Source organism: Ostrinia furnacalis, unplaced genomic scaffold, assembly GCF_004193835.3.
Source record: "Ostrinia furnacalis isolate ACB-3 unplaced genomic scaffold, ASM419383v2 OfSCF4062, whole genome shotgun sequence".
NCBI lineage: Eukaryota > Metazoa > Arthropoda > Insecta > Lepidoptera > Crambidae > Ostrinia > Ostrinia furnacalis.
The window spans coordinates 123,287-142,015 of NW_021134301.1; positions in this window are offsets into that span (position 1 = coordinate 123,287).

Genomic DNA, 18,729 nt, shown 5'->3' on the forward strand with positions numbered 1-18,729 from the left:
AATTTTGTATCCAACTAAGCGTTAATTTTATTTAGTGTTACATATTATGCACCAGATTTAATACGCTGGTTTCTTTCAGAAATCTGTAAATCAAAACTCAAATACAAAGTCTATAAAGTCTAAGCCTTAATTAAATAAAAAAAAAACAAAAAAATTATAATTTATGGTTAAACAAACTTACCTTAAGTGAAGTTTGACCGTAATTATACGAGTCGCTGCATCCGAAGAGATTTTCATATTTACCAGGTAGTCCACTTCTCATTGTACTAGGCATCGAACATTTTAGAGCATACAATACAAAAAAGTACTTGTTATGACTCGATATCCGGCGGTAGTGGGGCACGCTAACGTCACACCCCTCCAACCGTCGAGTCGTCATTCATTTCAGTGTGACGTAGTAGTAAGACAATATATAAAGCAATGTATCTAATATTTGAGAGATCAGTAATAAATCATATTCAATACGAGTAACATCTTTAATTAGCCTCGTNCCCTCATGCTTTAGTGGAGATTTTGTCAGGAAGTACAAATCGTTTATCGTCCTCATTTGATAGAGCAATTTTGTTCACTGCTTGAGTGAAAATTTCATGTTTGATGCACCTGAACAATATGTTCTTTTTACGTATTATTTGGTCATGAAGCAGAACCTTTTTATAGTCAGTTGAAGTCAAGTCTTTAATTACACTTTTTTTAACACCCTTAGCTTTTTTAATAAGTTTTGATTCCGTTTTAACACAGTATAACTCTGACCTAAGACCTACAAATTCTGTTATGATTTCACCGCCCATTTCATCTTTAAACAATCCCGGAATTTTTTTGTTCACTACTGGCAAATTAAAAAGATTNTAAGTTAGATAAGCCCATGACTGATACATGTTTTTAAATGAACGTAATGAATTACGTATTCAAATTTCGGATAAAGATTAGGTATTAATTTTGATGTATGTCCACCTGGCGGTACAAACTTTTCGGCACAGAAAGGATAATCGTTATGGTCACAATGTAAGTTTTTTGGGTACAACAAATCTACTTCAAGAATGTAACCGGTGTCCGCATCGTCAGGTACCGTTAAAATATTGAACTGGTCTATTTCATTTTTATTCAAAAATCTGAAATCCAATAAAGGCAGAGGCTGACACATACTATAGCCATAGAGGTTATTACAGTCAATGTACACTAAATAAGAGTCAGGCTTGTACTCGTCATAATTCGACATGTACTTACTTATTGTTTGCTTCGCTATGTCTGGTAGAACACATGCAGATACCTCCTCGTATACCTTTTTGTAAAAGACGGATTATTTCTAAATAGAATAGAATAGAATAGAATAGAATAGAATATTTTATTGATGTAATACACTGTAACATTTTATATTGAAATCATGTAACAATTCTAACTGTATACTAGTCTTCATTAACATCGCATCAAAAGACAAACTTGGAGCTGTTAAATAGAAAGCAGGATCTAACTGATAGTTAAGCTTACAGACAAGTCGAAAATTTTNAATATGGTTAAGGCAACACTTAAATATTTTATTAATATAGATTTAGTAAATAAAACAAATTAATCTCTTTACTTATGACTTTATTTAGCAATTATTATGTACAGTTATGAATAAATCTTGTGTTAGTAAATTAAAAACTAATGGTGTTAGTAATTTTACAATTAAAATCATATTTATTTATCTATACACCTATTGCATACTTATATTATAAAACTTAATTTACTTAACACATTAAACTTAAAACATTAAATCTTGATGCCCCCATGCTTTAGTGGAGATTTTGTCAGGAAGTACAAATCGTTTATCGTCCTCATTTGATAGAGCAATTTTGTTCACTGCTTGAGTGAAAATTTCATGTTTGATGCACCTGAACAATATGTTCTTTTTACGTATTATTTGGTCATGAAGCAGAACCTTTTTATAGTCAGTTGAAGTCAAGTCTTTAATTACACTTTTTTTAACACCCTTAGCTTTTTTAATAAGTTTTGATTCCGTTTTAACACAGTATAACTTTGACCTAAGACCTACAAATTCTGTTATGATTTCACCGCCCATTTCATCTTTAAACAATCCCGGAATTTTTTTGTTCACTACTGGCAAATTAAAAAGATTTTGAATCATAATTACTTGTATCAAAGTAACTGAGAAAGTGGGTATTTAGATCTAGATAAAAGTCCTTAGTTTCAATTTTATAAATGAAACTGTCGGTATCGGTATAGCATAACTGTACCCTGTCTTGATAGTGTGGTTTTATGACTGAATAATGGAAATTGTACATGTGACTTTTGGACAGTTCTAATACTGAAAATCCTATGTACATAGGTTTATCCAAAATTATTCTTTCAGGTTTCATCTGAACGGCAACTAAATTTTTAGAAAATACTGTAGCACTGTGAAAGTTTGGTCGTGCGATTAACTTATCAGCGCTTAGATGCTTTTTAGTTTTATTTGAGTCATTACGCCATTGATTAACTAATTTAACATCAACACGACGTTCATTATCCTCTAACGTTTTTCCAAAAACAGAGTTATTTAACAGTTTGAAAAGATCTTGTTGAAAAGGAGTTGTAGCATTTTGTTTGAATGATAAAACGCGATGAATTTTATTTAACCCTTAAATTGGCACTCATTGAACCCTTGCTTCAAAAATGGTCAAATTTGGGATTTAGGTATTGTTTTGATAGATTAAGAAAAAAAAATTTTCTTTTTGAAAAAAATTCAATTAGTATAGAAGTTATGACATGTCACTCAAAACGGACATTGCCAATTATTTAGCATTACATCCATGTCACTTAGGGCGGACATTGCCAGTTTAGGAAAACAAACGTAAAACAACTTTTATTAATAACCATACAGGAATCCCTGATAATCAGCCTCTGGCTAATCCAGCGCCTTTTGCAATCCATCCGGACTATTTACTGTTGATTTTACATAAATTTATCAAAAAATACCCAGACATATAAAAAGAGAAACTGACTGCCTGATATATCAACATAAATCCCAAACCGGTGGGTATAAAGATACAAATTTTGGCATGTAGGTTCCTTATTAGGGTCTAAGGGTGTTATCAGAAAGGATTTTTCCAAAATTACCCCTTAAGGGGGTGAAATGGGGGTCCAAAGTTTGTAGGGCGAAACAAAATTAGTTGCACTATTTAATTCGAAACTTCACAGGAGTACTCCTATGGATAAATTAATAAACTCGTGTTTCAGGTTATTTCAAAATTCAACCCCTAAAAGGGGGAAATGGGGTAAAAATGTCTAAAAATCAACATGAGTATTTATTACTGATACATGGCGTTGTCCGTTTTAAGTGACATAACATTTGTAACCTTGAAATGAATGAAAAAAAATCGATATTTTTTTACAGTTTTGGCAATAATCGTCAGTTTTATTCGTTAATATTCTAAAATCAGTCAATAAAGCACAAGAACAAGTGTAATACCCACAGTGTTGCCATATTTATCAACAGCGAAAACTTGACCTTGCTGTTGCAGTTATTCAACTGTCTTAATTTTTAAAATTCGCGGTTTTTTATGGAACTACTGCCCCGTGTCTCACATAAAATATCATGCTTTTAAAAAAATATCCCTTGAAAGTCGATAAATTGCTTTAATTTAGATTCTGTAGGCAATTGTTTGACATGTCCTTTATAACGGACAGAAACCATTTAAGGGTTAAGATAAGCCCATGACTGATACATGTTTTTAAATGAACGTAATGAATTACGTATTCAAAGAAGAACGGTCACACCCCATACAAAAAAAACCCAGACCCGACAGAAACGAGACATACCTCAATTTTTTTGTTATGTCTTAATTAGTTAAATTATATATTTTTTATATTCGAAATCTATGTATAACACCAAAATATTACCCTTTGTTTTTGTTCAGGCGTCATACAAAAACTAATACAAAATGCCTATTTATCACCAAAATTGGTAAATGTATGTACCTATATGTCTATTGCAGCTGCTATGGAATGTATCTAGGTGACCTGGAGATACAGCCGGATTAAACGAGAAGTTACAAAATCCAAAAATTCAATGTTACCAGCTTCAGTAATCTGTAACATATTATTTGGTACCATATGAAAGAGCTCGTAAAGCACTTTCAGAATCAGTAACTAGTTTTTCGATATCTTGTATAGTTTAGAAATAATCGAATGAGATCACTTATCGTTTCCACCCTGTATAATCCGGCTGTATCTCCAGGTCACCTAGATATATTCCATAGCAGCTGTACTAAACATTTAGGTACATACATTTACCAATTTTGGTGATAAATAGGCATTTTGTATTAGTTTTTGTATGACGCCTGAACAAAAAACAAAGGGTAATTATTTTGGTGTTATACATAGATTTCGAATATAAAAAATATATAATTTAACTAATTAAGACATGACAAAAAATCTGAGGTATGTCTCGTTTCTGTCGGGCCTGGGTCACAGATGACCGTTCTTCTTTCGGATAAAGATTAGGTATTAATTTTGATGTATGTCCACCTGGCGGTACAAACTTTTCGGCACAGAAAGGATAGTCGTTATGGTCACAATCTAAGTTTTCNTATTTACCTATGTACCTCTATATCCGGTTTTGCTGGTTTAACAGACTGATATTTCCTCCTGTGTTGAATCATCCGATTCTTTTGATATTTCGAATCACTACTCTAGGTAATAGTTATATGACCTCAATCGCATCGAGGTTCTTCATAACGATTATGGTATTTCGGTAGTAATCGCATTACTACTCAAGGAAATACATAATATACAGTGTGTCCGGGCATGTAGTGATCAAACTTTAAGGGCGTAATCTATGGGCAATTTTATCGATGAAAATACTTCAAATTTGGGGCTTGACCCATTTCTCGCAAAATTACAAGGATTTAAATTTTTAATTTTTAGTTTTCACCTCTTCCTTTAAAAACAAGTGAAAGCGTGGGTAACTTAACACTGATAAGCAAAAATTTTATATCATGCGATAGCCAATAAAATTATCTATTAGTAGAAGTAAAAAACAAACACAAGTTTTATACATTTTAAAGGAGTAAGAATGGATTTAATTAGAAAAAAACATGACTTTTTTCACTTATTTTTCAGTTATTTTCCAACACAAGAAAAACCAGGTCGTTAAGGTATGTTTTATTTGCATTGTATTTTTAGTATTTGAGCTATTCTACAAAACGATTGTAAATTTATTAGTCTACGTCTATTAGTTTCGACGCAATTGATGAACAAAGATACCCCTTCCCAGCCGGTTCCATAGCGCTGCTAACATGCGAAAATGCACTGCCTGAAAGAATCACACAACCTATTCCGACGCGCTATGGAAGCGGCTGAGAAGGGGTATCTTTGTTCAACAATTACGTCGAAACTAATAGACGTAGACTAATAAATTTACATTCGTTTTGTAGAATAGCTCAAATACTAATAATACAATGCAAAAAAAACATACTTTAACGACCTGGTTTTTCTTGTGTTGGAAAATAACTGAAAAAGAAGTGAAAAAAATTATGTATTTTTCTAATTGAATCCATTCTTACTCCCATAAAATGTATGAAACTTGTGTCTGTTTTTTACTTCGACTAAAAGACAATTTTATTGGCTATCGCATGATATAAAATATTTGCTTATTAATGTTAAGCTACCCACGCTTTCACTTGTTTTTGAAGGAAGAGGTGAAAACTAAAAATTAAAAACTTAAATCCTTGTAATTTTGCGATAAATGGGTAAAGCCCCAAATTTGAAGTATTTTTATCGATAAAATTGTCCCTAGATTTCACCCTTAAAGTTTGATCACTACATGCCCGGACACACTGTATATNAAGTATAACTATAAAAATATTTGAGTTTTGAGTGTATCATTATCATATATTATAATGTAGGTACATAGCCTAATATACTGAGTATTTAATCATTTATTTTTAACAATATTTAGTGTCTGCCTTAATATTTTTAATAACGTGTAGTTGTTTTCAGATCAAATCAAAGATCAAAATAAAAACTAAAACTAAAATTCAAAATCTATATCTAAAAACTTAATATTATATTTTAGTATAATAAAGTACTCTGTATTCACAATAAAAAAATGTTTTTCTGCAAGCCCTGTGGTGTAATAGTGAAACATTATTCCTCTCACCAAAAGTCTCATATTCACAAGTCTAACTGCTTACTACAAACCGAGTTTGACAATGTAAATATAATAGCAAGTGCTTTCAAGAACAGAATTGTCGCTTACAAAATTAGTCCTGAAAAATTAACAATCTCACCTGAAATTTTCTTATCTGACATTTCGCACACATCTATCCAATTAATTAAACAAATGTTAAAGAAACATACAGCATTGAAAATTAATTTTGAACTGTATGTTACATATACTTTACCAAAGAACAATGAATCATCTATTAAATCTTTTTATACTAAATATGAAGTTATATACCAAAACACAGATCTATTGTCTGTTTACAATAGTTTTTCAGAAAAAATGACTAACAAGTGTTCGGAATTCGAACTTTGTGAATCAGGCTGGGCTATTGAGTCCATAAGTCACTTAGAATTAAATATTGCAAAATATAATCCGTTAAGATTTGGTTCTTATATACCATTACCAGAAAAAATACGCAAAACAAAATCATGCTTAAATTTAAAAAACAATGATAAGCACTGCTTTCTATGGAGTATTGTAGCTCATTTGTATCCAACTACAAGTAATCCTAACAGAGTGAATTCATACCCTCATTACTCAGAAGTTTTAATAACAGATAATATGACATTTCCTCCAAATTTTAATGATATTAAATTATTCGAGGAATTGAATCCTAATATGAGCGTTAATATTTATGGTTTGGATAAAAAAAATAATGTGACTGGACCACTGTATAAAACTATAAAAAGAAAAATAATGCATGTTAACTTACTTTACATAAACGAAAACAATAAACACCATTTTTGTTTGATAAAAAGGTTTGATAAACTTGTACACAAGCAATTAACTAAGCATAAATCTAAAATACATTTATGTGAAGAATGTTTTATATATTTTAACACCGCAGAAAAACTTTTCAATCATGATTGTGCAAGAATCCAAACCATTTTACCAGAAGAAAACACTAAACTTTATTTTTCGAACTATGAAAAAACTCGAAGAATTCCTATTGTAATTTACGGTGACTTTGAGAGTTTATTACATGAGTATTCGGATAAAAATAAAACTGCATATGTGGAAAATATTCAAATCCATGAGGCAAGCTGTTTTGCATATTACATATTTTGTGATTCTAGACCGGAGATTAATAAATTAGTTTCTTATAGAGGGCCAGAGTGTGCAAAAAAATTTATTAAATCAATTAGTAAAGATGTTAAAAGGTTGCATAAATTACTTACAAATAATGCACCTATGGTAATCAGTGAAACGGAGCGAGAATGTTTGAATAATGCAAAGGAATGTCATTTGTGTAAAAAAAAATTAGCGATATAGATATCATAGTTGCAGATCATGATCACTTTACTGGAAAATATAGAGGACCTGCTCATAGCGAATGTAATTTAAAAGCCAAAACATGCTCGTTTATACCTATAATATTTCACAATCTTTCTGGTTATGATTGTCATTTATTTATAAAGGAACTTTCAGCCACTTGCGGTCGTATAAATCTAATACCCCGAAATAAAGAAAAATTTATTTCATTTACTAAGTTTGTTCCATTAGAAAATAAAAATAATATGAACTCAGCTCAGATGAAATTTATTGACTCTTTTAATTTTTTGAGTTCGAGTTTAGATAATTTAGTGAAAACCATGGAAGCGAAAGATTTTAGAAATTTACACAAGTTTTTTGAAGACAAACATTTATTTAATTTAGTTCGAAAGAAAGGTATCTACTGTTATGATTATACAGTGTGTCCGGGCATGTAGTGATCAAACTTTAAGGGCGTAATCTATGGACAAGTTTATCGATGAAAATACTTGAAATTTGGGGCTTGACCCATTTCTCGAAAAATTACAGCGATTTAAGTTTTTAATTTTTAGTTTACACCTCTTCTTTAAAAAACAAGTGAAAGCGTGGGTAGCTTAACATTAATAGGCAAATATTTTATATCATGCGATAGCCAATAAAATTATCTATTAGTAGAAGAAGAAAGCAGACACAAGTTTCGTACATTTTATAGGAGTAAGAATGGATTTAATTAGAAAAATACATTACTTTTTTCACTTCTTTTTCAGTTATTTTCCAACACAAGAAAAACCAGGTCGTTAAGGTATGTTTTATTTGCATTGTATTATCAGTATTTGAGCTATTCTACAAAACGAATGTAAATTTATTAGCCTACGTCTATTAGTTTCGACGTAATTGTTGAACAAAGATACCCCTTCCCAGCGGTTTCCATAGTAATCGGAATAGGTTGTGTGATTCTTTCAGGCAGTGCATTTTCGCATGTCGCGTGCGCTATGGAAACCGCTGGAAAGGGGTATCTTTGTTCAACAATTACGTCGAAACTAATAGACGTAGACTAATAAATTTACATTCGTTTTGTAGAATAGCTCAAATACTAATAATACAATGCAAATAAAACATACCTTAACGACCTGGTTTTTCTCGTGTTGGAACTTAACTGAAAAAGAAGTGAAAAAAGTAATGTATTTTTCTAATTAAATTCATTCTTACTCCCATAAAATGTATGAAACTTGTGTCTGCTTTCTTCTTCTACTAATAGATAATTTTATTGGCTATCGTATGATATAAAATATTTGCCTATTAATGTTAAGCTACCCACGCTTTCACTTGTTTTTTAAAGAAGAGGTGTAAACTAAAAATTAAAAACTTAAATCGATGTAATTTTTCGAGAAATGGGTCAGACCCCAAATTTGAAGTATTTTCATCGATAAAATTGTCCATAGATTACGCCCTCAAAGTTTGATCACTACATGCCCGGACACACTGTATAGATTCATGGGATCGGTATGAAGAAAATCAATTACCAGAGCAATCAAAATTTTTCAATCACCTTACATCCCAATCTGTTTCAGATGAAGATTACAGCCATGCATTGAAGGTATGGAATGATTTTAAAATCAGTAACTTAGGTGAATACACAGATTTATATTTAAAATGTGATGTATTACTGCTGTGTGATGTTTTTGAAAAATTCCGAGCCATGAGTTTAAAACATTATAGTCTTGACCCCTGTTATTATGTATCATCTCCTTCATTAAGTTGGGATGCTATGCTGTTACACGAACATACAATTAGATTTACTTTCAGATCTTGAAATGTACCAATTTTTAGAAAAAGGAATTCGCGGTGGTCTTGCTCAATGTTCTCTCAGATATGCCAAAGCGAACAATAAATACATCTCCTTTTATGACAGCAAGGATGAAGACAATTTTTTAGTTTATCTTGATTGTGTAAATTTATACGGTTTTGCTATGATGCAAATGTTACAAACAGGTAACTTTAAATTTCTAAGTGACAAAGAAATAAATCAATTTGATCTAATGAGTGTTCCTGATGAAAGTGATATTGGATATATTCTTGAAGTAGACTTGCACTATCCTATTGAAATACATGATGATCATTCAGATCTGCCATTTGCAGCAGAAAAGTTTGCTCCACCAGGAAGCAAACATGAAAAATTAATAGCTAATCTGTATGATAAATGTAAATATGTCATTCATTATCGGCATTTAAAAGAATGTTTAAGTCATGGACTCAATTTGCTCAAAGTTTATAGGATATTGTCATTTAGTCAAAATGCATTTTTGGCACCATATATTTTATTAAATACAACACTTAGACAAAATGCGACTTCAGACTTTGAAAGAGATTTTTTTAAGAAACAAAACAATTCTATTTTTGGAAAGACAATAGAGAATAAACGAAAACAAGTCGATGTAAAATTGGTTAGCGTATGGAAAGATACATCCAATAAGACTAATAAACTATGTGGAGCTGAAAAATATATCAGCGCTCCTAATTTTAAAAATCTGTCGATAATTTCAGATTCGTTAGTAGCAATCCAGTTAGAACTAGCAAAAGTTACCCTCGATCAACCAATTTACATTGGGTTTTCAATTTTGGATTTAGCTAAGAGTCATTTATACCATTTTCATTACTCTATAATGAAACGCATATATAAAAATTCATTGCAACTTTGTTATACTGATACTGATAGTCTGTTGTATTTAATAAATACAGATGATTTTTATGAAGATATGAAAAGAAATATAAAATATTTTGATACAAGTAATTTCAACAACGATCTGTTTGATATGCCTAAAGTAAATTGTAAAATTCCGGGGTTTTTCAAAGATGAAATGGGTGGTGACATAATAACTGAATTTGTTGGATTAAGAGCAAAATTATATTGTATTGATTCCAAAACAACCTCAATAAGAAAAGCTAAGGGTGTTAAAAAAACTGTTACTAAAAACCTTAATATTGAAAAATATAAACGAGCGTTATGGTATAATGAAAACTTTAGAAAGAGTATGTGTATAATTAGATCAAAGAATCATCAAATATTTACTCAAAAAGTTGAAAAACTTGTGCTTAATAGAGATGATGACAAAAGACAAATTATGGAAGATGGCTGCAATACGTTACCATGGGGACACTATAAAACAGTATTTTAATGAATTTGGATGTAAAACTATATAATGCTATTTTGTTTACTGTATAAGTAAGAGATAGTTGAGATGTAGTACTTAAATCACCTATATATTTGTATGTTATTGGACAATATATTCAGTCTTTATCCAGCATTCGGTTGTATCATTTCTCACCTTCGCGCCCGTCCCTACATGGCGACCCTGCCTATGGGTATCGTCTTACGTGAGTGAAACTAACACTAGCACCGTGCCGAATATGGACTCATTGGCGTAATCATCATTATTGCAGTACTAATTAAAATATTTCATCATGTTCAAATACATTCTAAATTTTTGTGACAACGGGTGTGTACCTTGTAAAAGCAAACAATGGGAAAATCACAATCTAAGGAAGAGGTCATAATCGCCCAAAATGCGGCAGGCGGTTCTAATGACGCCAATCTTAAACTACTGCACAGTCATCTTACCACTACCAACATTTTGATGATCTTCATGGTGCTTTGTGTGGCGCTTATTGTGCTATACATGATATTTCGAATGTATCGAAAATGCCACTTGAGATGGTGTAGTGTTTGTATCTACGTACTAGATAGAAACAATACGCTGTCTCACGTACACAAGTGATAGGCAGTCACGTGACGTCGTTACGAGTGGGACGCAGTGTTGCAAAAGTTCCCGATTTATCGGGAGATCTCCCGATTTCGGCTCTTCCCTCCCGATATCCCGATTTAACAACCTAATCTCCCGAATTTCCATTTCGTTTATTTTACTACTAAGGTGCAGAACAATTCTAAGGCCGACAACACTAAAACTAACCTGGTAACACTCAAACTATGCAGGGGAATACCCCAATACTTCTCGCACGGCCTTTCACTACCGCAGTATACACAAAAGATATTGCATCGAAACGCATTCAAAATAAGGTTCAATATTGTTTAGAGGAAATTCCCTTAAAATAACATGTTCATGTCGAGTTGAATGTGTGGAGATGTTTTAAACCACAGATAAGGATAGATGCAGCATGTGAAAAAAATTGTATAAAGACGAGCGTGCCACTTTTTAAACGGCATTAGTGTCATTTTAGCGAATTTTAGTGATTGCCGAAACGTAATAATTTTAAGTTATAACATAAAATGTTTGAAAAAATTGCTGCCAAGAAATGGTATGAGCATCAATAAACCTAAAAATGTACCTTTCTTTATTTTTAATAAAGTTTACAGTATGTAAAGTAAAGGTATAGATTTTTTTTTAAATCTCCCGATTTCTCCCGATTTTTGGCTAGAAAATTTACCGAATTTTATCTTTTGACTTTTGCAACACTGGTGGGACGAGTCAGTCGTACGGCAGACGCCGGCGAGTACGGACGTGCCGCAGTGAGACGCTTGGTGTGACGGTGAGCCAGTGTGCACATTTAGGTACACTACAAGTGGCGACGAGGATAAATACACATTTTTTGAAAAATAAGGAAAATAAAAGGTCAGTAAAATACATATTTTTGAAATAATAATTAATTTGTAACAAACCTGCCATAATAATTAAAGTTCAGTAATGAGTGTCTGATTTTATCGAGTATCTGTTTTGGTTTTTATCATTATAAAATCAGATTTTATTAGAAATACTTATTATCAGCTTGAAAATAGCAATAAAGTGATTGGTGATAATAAGTAGTGATATTAGAAATAAATAAGTATTCAGCAGAAATCGGCTAAAACAAAATAAAATAAAAATAATTAAAAAGAGAAGTAATCAGACCTATGGTAAAGCGTATCTACGAATTTTAATGTTGTTTATAACATAAACTACTTCCATCCACTCAGTTTGTCTAGATTTTTAACGTATAACTGTGGTATAACTTAGTACTTTATGTATGAGAATAGACATACCTACTCACATGAAGTTAAACGCTGTTAATGTCGACGGCGTCCCAGCATTCGGTATTTATAAAAAGAAAGAATCGAATAACGTTCTGCGGTGGTATATTTGTGGTATTATATTGCACAATTATAAGTGGATCCNTTATTATTATTATTATTATTATTATTATTTATTATTATTATTATTATTTATTTATTATTTATAATTAAGAAAAACTTACTTACTGTCCATACATACATATGTGATGCAATAAATAAATGAATATGAATATTAAACAGATAATTATCATATTGAATACGTGGACTTACGACGTTGGATCCAAATATCTGGCCATATGTCTTTGGGCGTAAAAACCATTTTCAATTACGAGAGAGTTTTACATCCTGGCTTAAAAAAAATGTATGGTTGATACATCTTAGCAAAAATACCAAAAACAAGCGTTCGGTTTTTACATCGTATATAAGGTATTTATTTATCTTTTAGGCTATAGTTTTTTGGGGCGTATGAACATTTTTTTAGCGAATTTCAATATATCGAATATACAGCTCGATAGAGAAAAAAATTCTGATTAAAATGGTATATACAGTGTGTCCGGGCATGTAGTGATCAAACTTTAAGGGCGAAATCTAGGGACAATTTTATCGATGAAAATACTTCAAATTTGGGGCTTGACCCGTTTATCGCAAAATTACAAGGATTTAAGTTTTTAATTTTTAGTTTTCACCTCTTCCTTCAAAAACAAGTGAATGCGTGGGTGCGTGCATAGCGCTGCTAACATGCGAAAATGCACTGCCTGAAAGAATCACACAACCTGTTCCGACGCGCTACGGAACCGGCTGGGAAGGGGTATCTTTGTTCAACAATTACGTCGAAACTAATAGACGTAGTCTAATAAATTTACATTCGTTTTGTAGAATAGCTCAAATAATACAATGTAAATAAAACATACTTTAACGACCTGATTTTTCTTGTGTTGGAAAAAAACTGAAAAAGAAGTGAAAAAAATCATGTCTTTTTCTAATTAAATCCATTCTTACTTCCATAAAATGTATGAAACTTGTTTCTGTTTTCTACTTCTACTAGTACATAATTTTATTGGCTATCGCATGATTTAAAACATTTGCTTATTAGTGTTAAGTTACCCACGCTTTCACTTGTTTTTAAAGGAATAGGTGAAAACTAAAAATTAAAAATTTAAATCCTTGTAATTTTGGGAGAAATGGGTCAAGACCCAAATTTCAAGTATTTTCATCCATAAAATCCCATCCCATCCCAACTAATATTATAAATGCGAAAGTAACTCTGTCTGTCTGTCTGTCTGTCTGTCTGTGACTAGAAGTTGTATGCCCCCACTTGACCCCAGTCTGGAATTTATACATATTGTAGCTGTAACCCTCTAGTATTTAAATATACCAGTTTCAGTTTGCACACTTTTGCACAACAATTTTATTTTTTCAGATTAATAAAAAATCAAGTTTTTGGATTAATGATTAAAATATTGAAAAAGTTACCAGAATAGCATGATTTTTAATTTATATTCTCAAAATGTGATGTATTGGGATCACGAAAATTCGCTGAGAGAGTTTAAGAATAGCATCAGTCGCATTTCAATTTCATTTCAATGGACGAAATACGGCAAAACAGGGAACGCTTCATGAAAAACAAAACTGAGTGGATTCCCGGAGCCATAGTGTTACATGTTTCTGTTCATAAAGTTCAGTCTTCCACGTCGAAAGATTCTACACCTGGACGACCACTCAAGGAGTTCGACGAATCCAGCAAAAAGACGAAAAGAAGAAGACTTTTAGACCTCATTTCCTCAAGAAGTACTTGAGAACTGATATTGGCTGCTGAAGCTGCAGCGCAAATGTCTGCTGGCCACAGCAACTTGGCAAGTCATTAATGTTGTCCCAGTTTACCCACTAAATTAAAAAAAACTGATTTTCTTTGTTCCATATAAATTGCAAAAATGTTTATATCCTAAAATTAATTTTCATTAAATTCTCCATAAAAAACGGGAATTTCATACTTTAACACCTAATACATCATAAGACCAATTATAATTATTATACTGTAAAGTTAGTTTCTTCTTTCCTTTTTAGTCTGTTTCTCTTGATTTTAGGAAAAATATATTTTATTACCAAAAAAAATTTTTTTTTTCAAACCTACCTGTAATAATTATAATAACAAGCCTAATTAATCTTAAATTGCACAAAAAAGTAAGTAATGCGTGTATTAAACACATCAAAGTAAAAAAATTATATTGTCCAGCTAGCTTGTTCTACTCGAATCACTGTGCGCAGTTCACTTGTACCATACCACAGAACAGAACGGTTACCAACTATTTTTGGTTCTACCCCCGAACTAGAATATGTAATGTAACTTAGTTTTTATTTTATTCCAAAACAAGTGTTTAGATATAAGTAACAATACCTAGATATAGAAGAGCCTCACTTCCTGGCACAGGTATATTTTTACCTAAAAGGAAGTTTGGTCAATATTTTAAGTTCGCCTTATGTACAAATTTATTTTGGCATAAAAGTTTAAATAAATAAATAAATAAATAAAAGTTAACCGGTATGCGTAGTAATTTAGATGACTTCGCTGGGATAATATTTTCGTAAAGATTGCAGTTACGAGAGTCATATATTAATAAAGGCGTATGAGATTGCCGTGTAACCAAGACCTTGTTCTTTAAATCGATACTAGACTCTAGTTTTTCTAATAAATCATAACCAATCAACCCGTCAAAATAATTATGAAATTTATATATGAACAGAGTAATGTCTTCCTGTTCATTAAACTCCCGAAAGCAAGGTATTGTTATTGAATAATCATTCCTTGAAGTGGCATGAATATTAGTTACCTCAAAGGGGTCATAGTTACATGGAATATTTGAGTAAAATCTTTCGACGGCTTCGGGGCTAATAAATGATTGATTTGCGCCGGTGTCGATGAGTAATTTAAGAGGTGGATTTACTATCTGTATGTACGGTAATTGACGTTGTGTTTGTAAGTTAATTTCTATTTTAGTTTTTCGGATTTCGAAGTTATCTGAAAATCCTTATCGTTAGTAACAGAGACCTCGTCGTGGGTTTCCTCTACAGACACGGGAACGTACTCTGGATAACAGGATTGTTGTTCATATGTAGCACAAGCAAAGTCAGGGTAGTCATAGAAGTCTTGTTGGTACGAGTAGGTATCGTAATAGTCGTTATAAACTTCGTTCGGATAGTGATCGCTATACTCATGGAAATTTGCCTCTCTAGTCTTGAAATAATTAGAGGGTGGTGGATTTCCGAAACGGGACCAATCGTGGGGAGTGCCCATGGTTGTGGGTCTAGCTACATAGTGACTAACGCCGCTCATAGGCGCGGGTGCGTTATTCGTGTTACCATGTGATTGAAACTCGGAGTTCCTTTGTGGCAATCTAAATACGTTGCTTTGGGGTCTATAATTAGGCGGTGGTGCCGCGAACATTTGCTGAGTACGATTGGGGCCAGTAGGCTGCTGAGATTTCCAAATTGGCATTGCTTTAGGTGGTTGTGCGTGGAATTGTCTTGAGGGACCAGGAGTATTGAAAGGGCGTGAAGGGCCAGGCATATTAAATGGCTTCAATGGCGGGAAGTTATAGGGCTTAGGTTGTAACGCAACGGGTGTTTGAGCGCCATAAGAGATTTTAGGTTGGTTAAATGAGGGCATAGACTGCAACCTTCTGCCGGGAATGTATTCATTACGATGCTGTAAATACAGGGTATTCATCTCTTCGTGCACAAATTCTAATGCCTGTTCGATTGTATCAGGTCGCATGCATCGAATACGTGACCCTAATGGGTCGCGGAGACCACGTAGGTATGATTGTAGTGTTAACTTCTTATATAATGTACGTTTGGCCTCAATAGTGCTCGGTATCGTTTCATGCAAACTGATATAAGTCATAACAATACTAAACAGATTTTGACACTTTTCATAAAATTCCTGCGGGGTTCCTGAACCCTGGGTAAGTAGTGACAAATCATTATAGAGCGAGGTCTCATCGCGGTGATCGGCAAATGTATTTATTAGAATTTTACGAATGTCATTCCAGTTCTCCGGGATACCATTCGAATTTATTGTAGTAGAGGCGGCCCCTGTGATCTTGTTTAAGATTCCATTAATTAGGGACAAATTACTCAATCGATACTCGTCACCTCCTCTCATAAATTGTGCTACTAATTGGTCACATAAATGAATAAATCGAGTAAGGACATTAGAGTTCCCGTCAAACTCAGGAACGAGCCGCANAACGCCTCGTTGATTGGACTATTACGGTATGTGAAAATGTAAAACAAAGCACCGTTTGTCAATGTTGATTATATGAACTTTGTAGAATTCAATACCTGTGGTGATATAAAGTAGTCATATTTTTGATAGATTATATTATTATGTATCTATCTATTGTAGTAGAGTCACTTACGTAGTGATGCCTAATATTTTTATTTTTACACGGTACTTTCAACATCACTAGATACTTCACATAACAACATCAGTTTACAATGACATGTTGTATGTTTCAACAGTCATCTCTCTTTTACTAACGAAAGAAAATCCTAACAATTCAATGCTCAAGCCAAAACGGGCTCTATCTCTTCCACCCAAAGTACTAACTGCGCTAAATCTTTGCTCGTAAGTAAAACATGAAGATAAATCTTGCGTTATGTATCAAGATCTGCTTCTATTATTTACTCGTTTGCCGAGCTGAGCGGTCGTTGCGGTCTATTAGCATTTTCATTCGATCTCTCCAAGCAGAATTGTTAATTTCAAATTACAGGATCTATTTCAGAGAAAATCGGTTTTACAGCTGCAGGTAGTGATTATTTGATGGTAAAGCAAATTTGTGTGNTTGTTTCATCTCAGGATATAATGCATAGACCTTTGTTTACCGATTGTAATTATTTCCAGAGTAAAAATACCCACTAAACCAGATTTATCGTAACTTAAAGTTGTGTACTATTTATTGTACGGCGGGCGTTAATGGGTTAAATGTCAAACGTTAAAGCAAATTGGCGAAATCGATTATGGAAGGACTGCGATGTGTCTTCTTTACGAATACGTTAATTATTGACAAACACAGTTCCTCGACTTTACTCCTCAGTACTTTCCTTCTCCGCCATGCTGTCTTCTTGACAGACTCTCGCCCGTATTCACAAACATTACTATGAGGTCTCTCACAGGACTGGACGCACAGGGTGTAATACGAACCAATCAGAGAGCTCTATTTAACGCTGTGCGTTCGTTTTGCTGCGTCACTTAAGCAAGCATAATTTGTGAATACGGGCCTCTATATTTTATCACTTGTGAGTCTTGTGACACAGTCCACACTCCGCTACGTATATCTCCCTCAATCCGCTCCGCTACCTCAATCCACATTCAGTGTACAGGTAGCGTAACTAAACAAATACAGCACAGACTTGACCTCAAAACTCAATGTTATAACAATATAATATATCAGACCTTCCCATTGGTCTATCAGGGTAATTCCAGTGTTGCCAAGTTCTACAGAGGGACTGCCAATAAAACTTAACCCGCGAAGATTGGGTCATTCTGTGGGTAAAACTGCTTTAGGGCAGGGAAACCGGAAGAGAGGAAAAATGTACCAGCTATGTAGGTATTGTATTGTATTGTGTTATCCTTTAATCATCTCACGTAATTCTGTATTTGGACCTGTTTTTATATTATTCGCGAATAAAATTTCCATTAATACGAGCAATGAGCATATTATGAAAAATAATAAGGAATATTTTTTTATGTAAAAAACCGGACGAAAATAGGGTGATTCTGGTGCATAAATACAAAAACTGTTGGTAAGGGACCAAGTGGCAACAATCACACATCTATATCTATAAAAGCGAAAGGTCACTGTTTCACTCACTCATCACGAAATCTCAGAAACTACAAGTGCTAGGAGTCTCAAATTTTGCATGGGGGTTTCCTTTTAGAACGTAGGTGCTCACTAAGACGGGATTTTGGAAAATTCTACCTCTAGGGGGTAAAACGGGATCCACGCGTACGAAGCCGCGGGCGGTAACATATTTTTTACACAACGTTGAACCTGGCCTACACATCTGATGACAAGTGACGATCAGGCCTCAGGTGGAAGCGTTTCACCTGGAATCCTAAACCACATAATTACCAAAATATACCAGGAAAACAAAAGGTATAACATAACACACACTCTTAATTCCCCAACAAACGAGGGCAAAACCG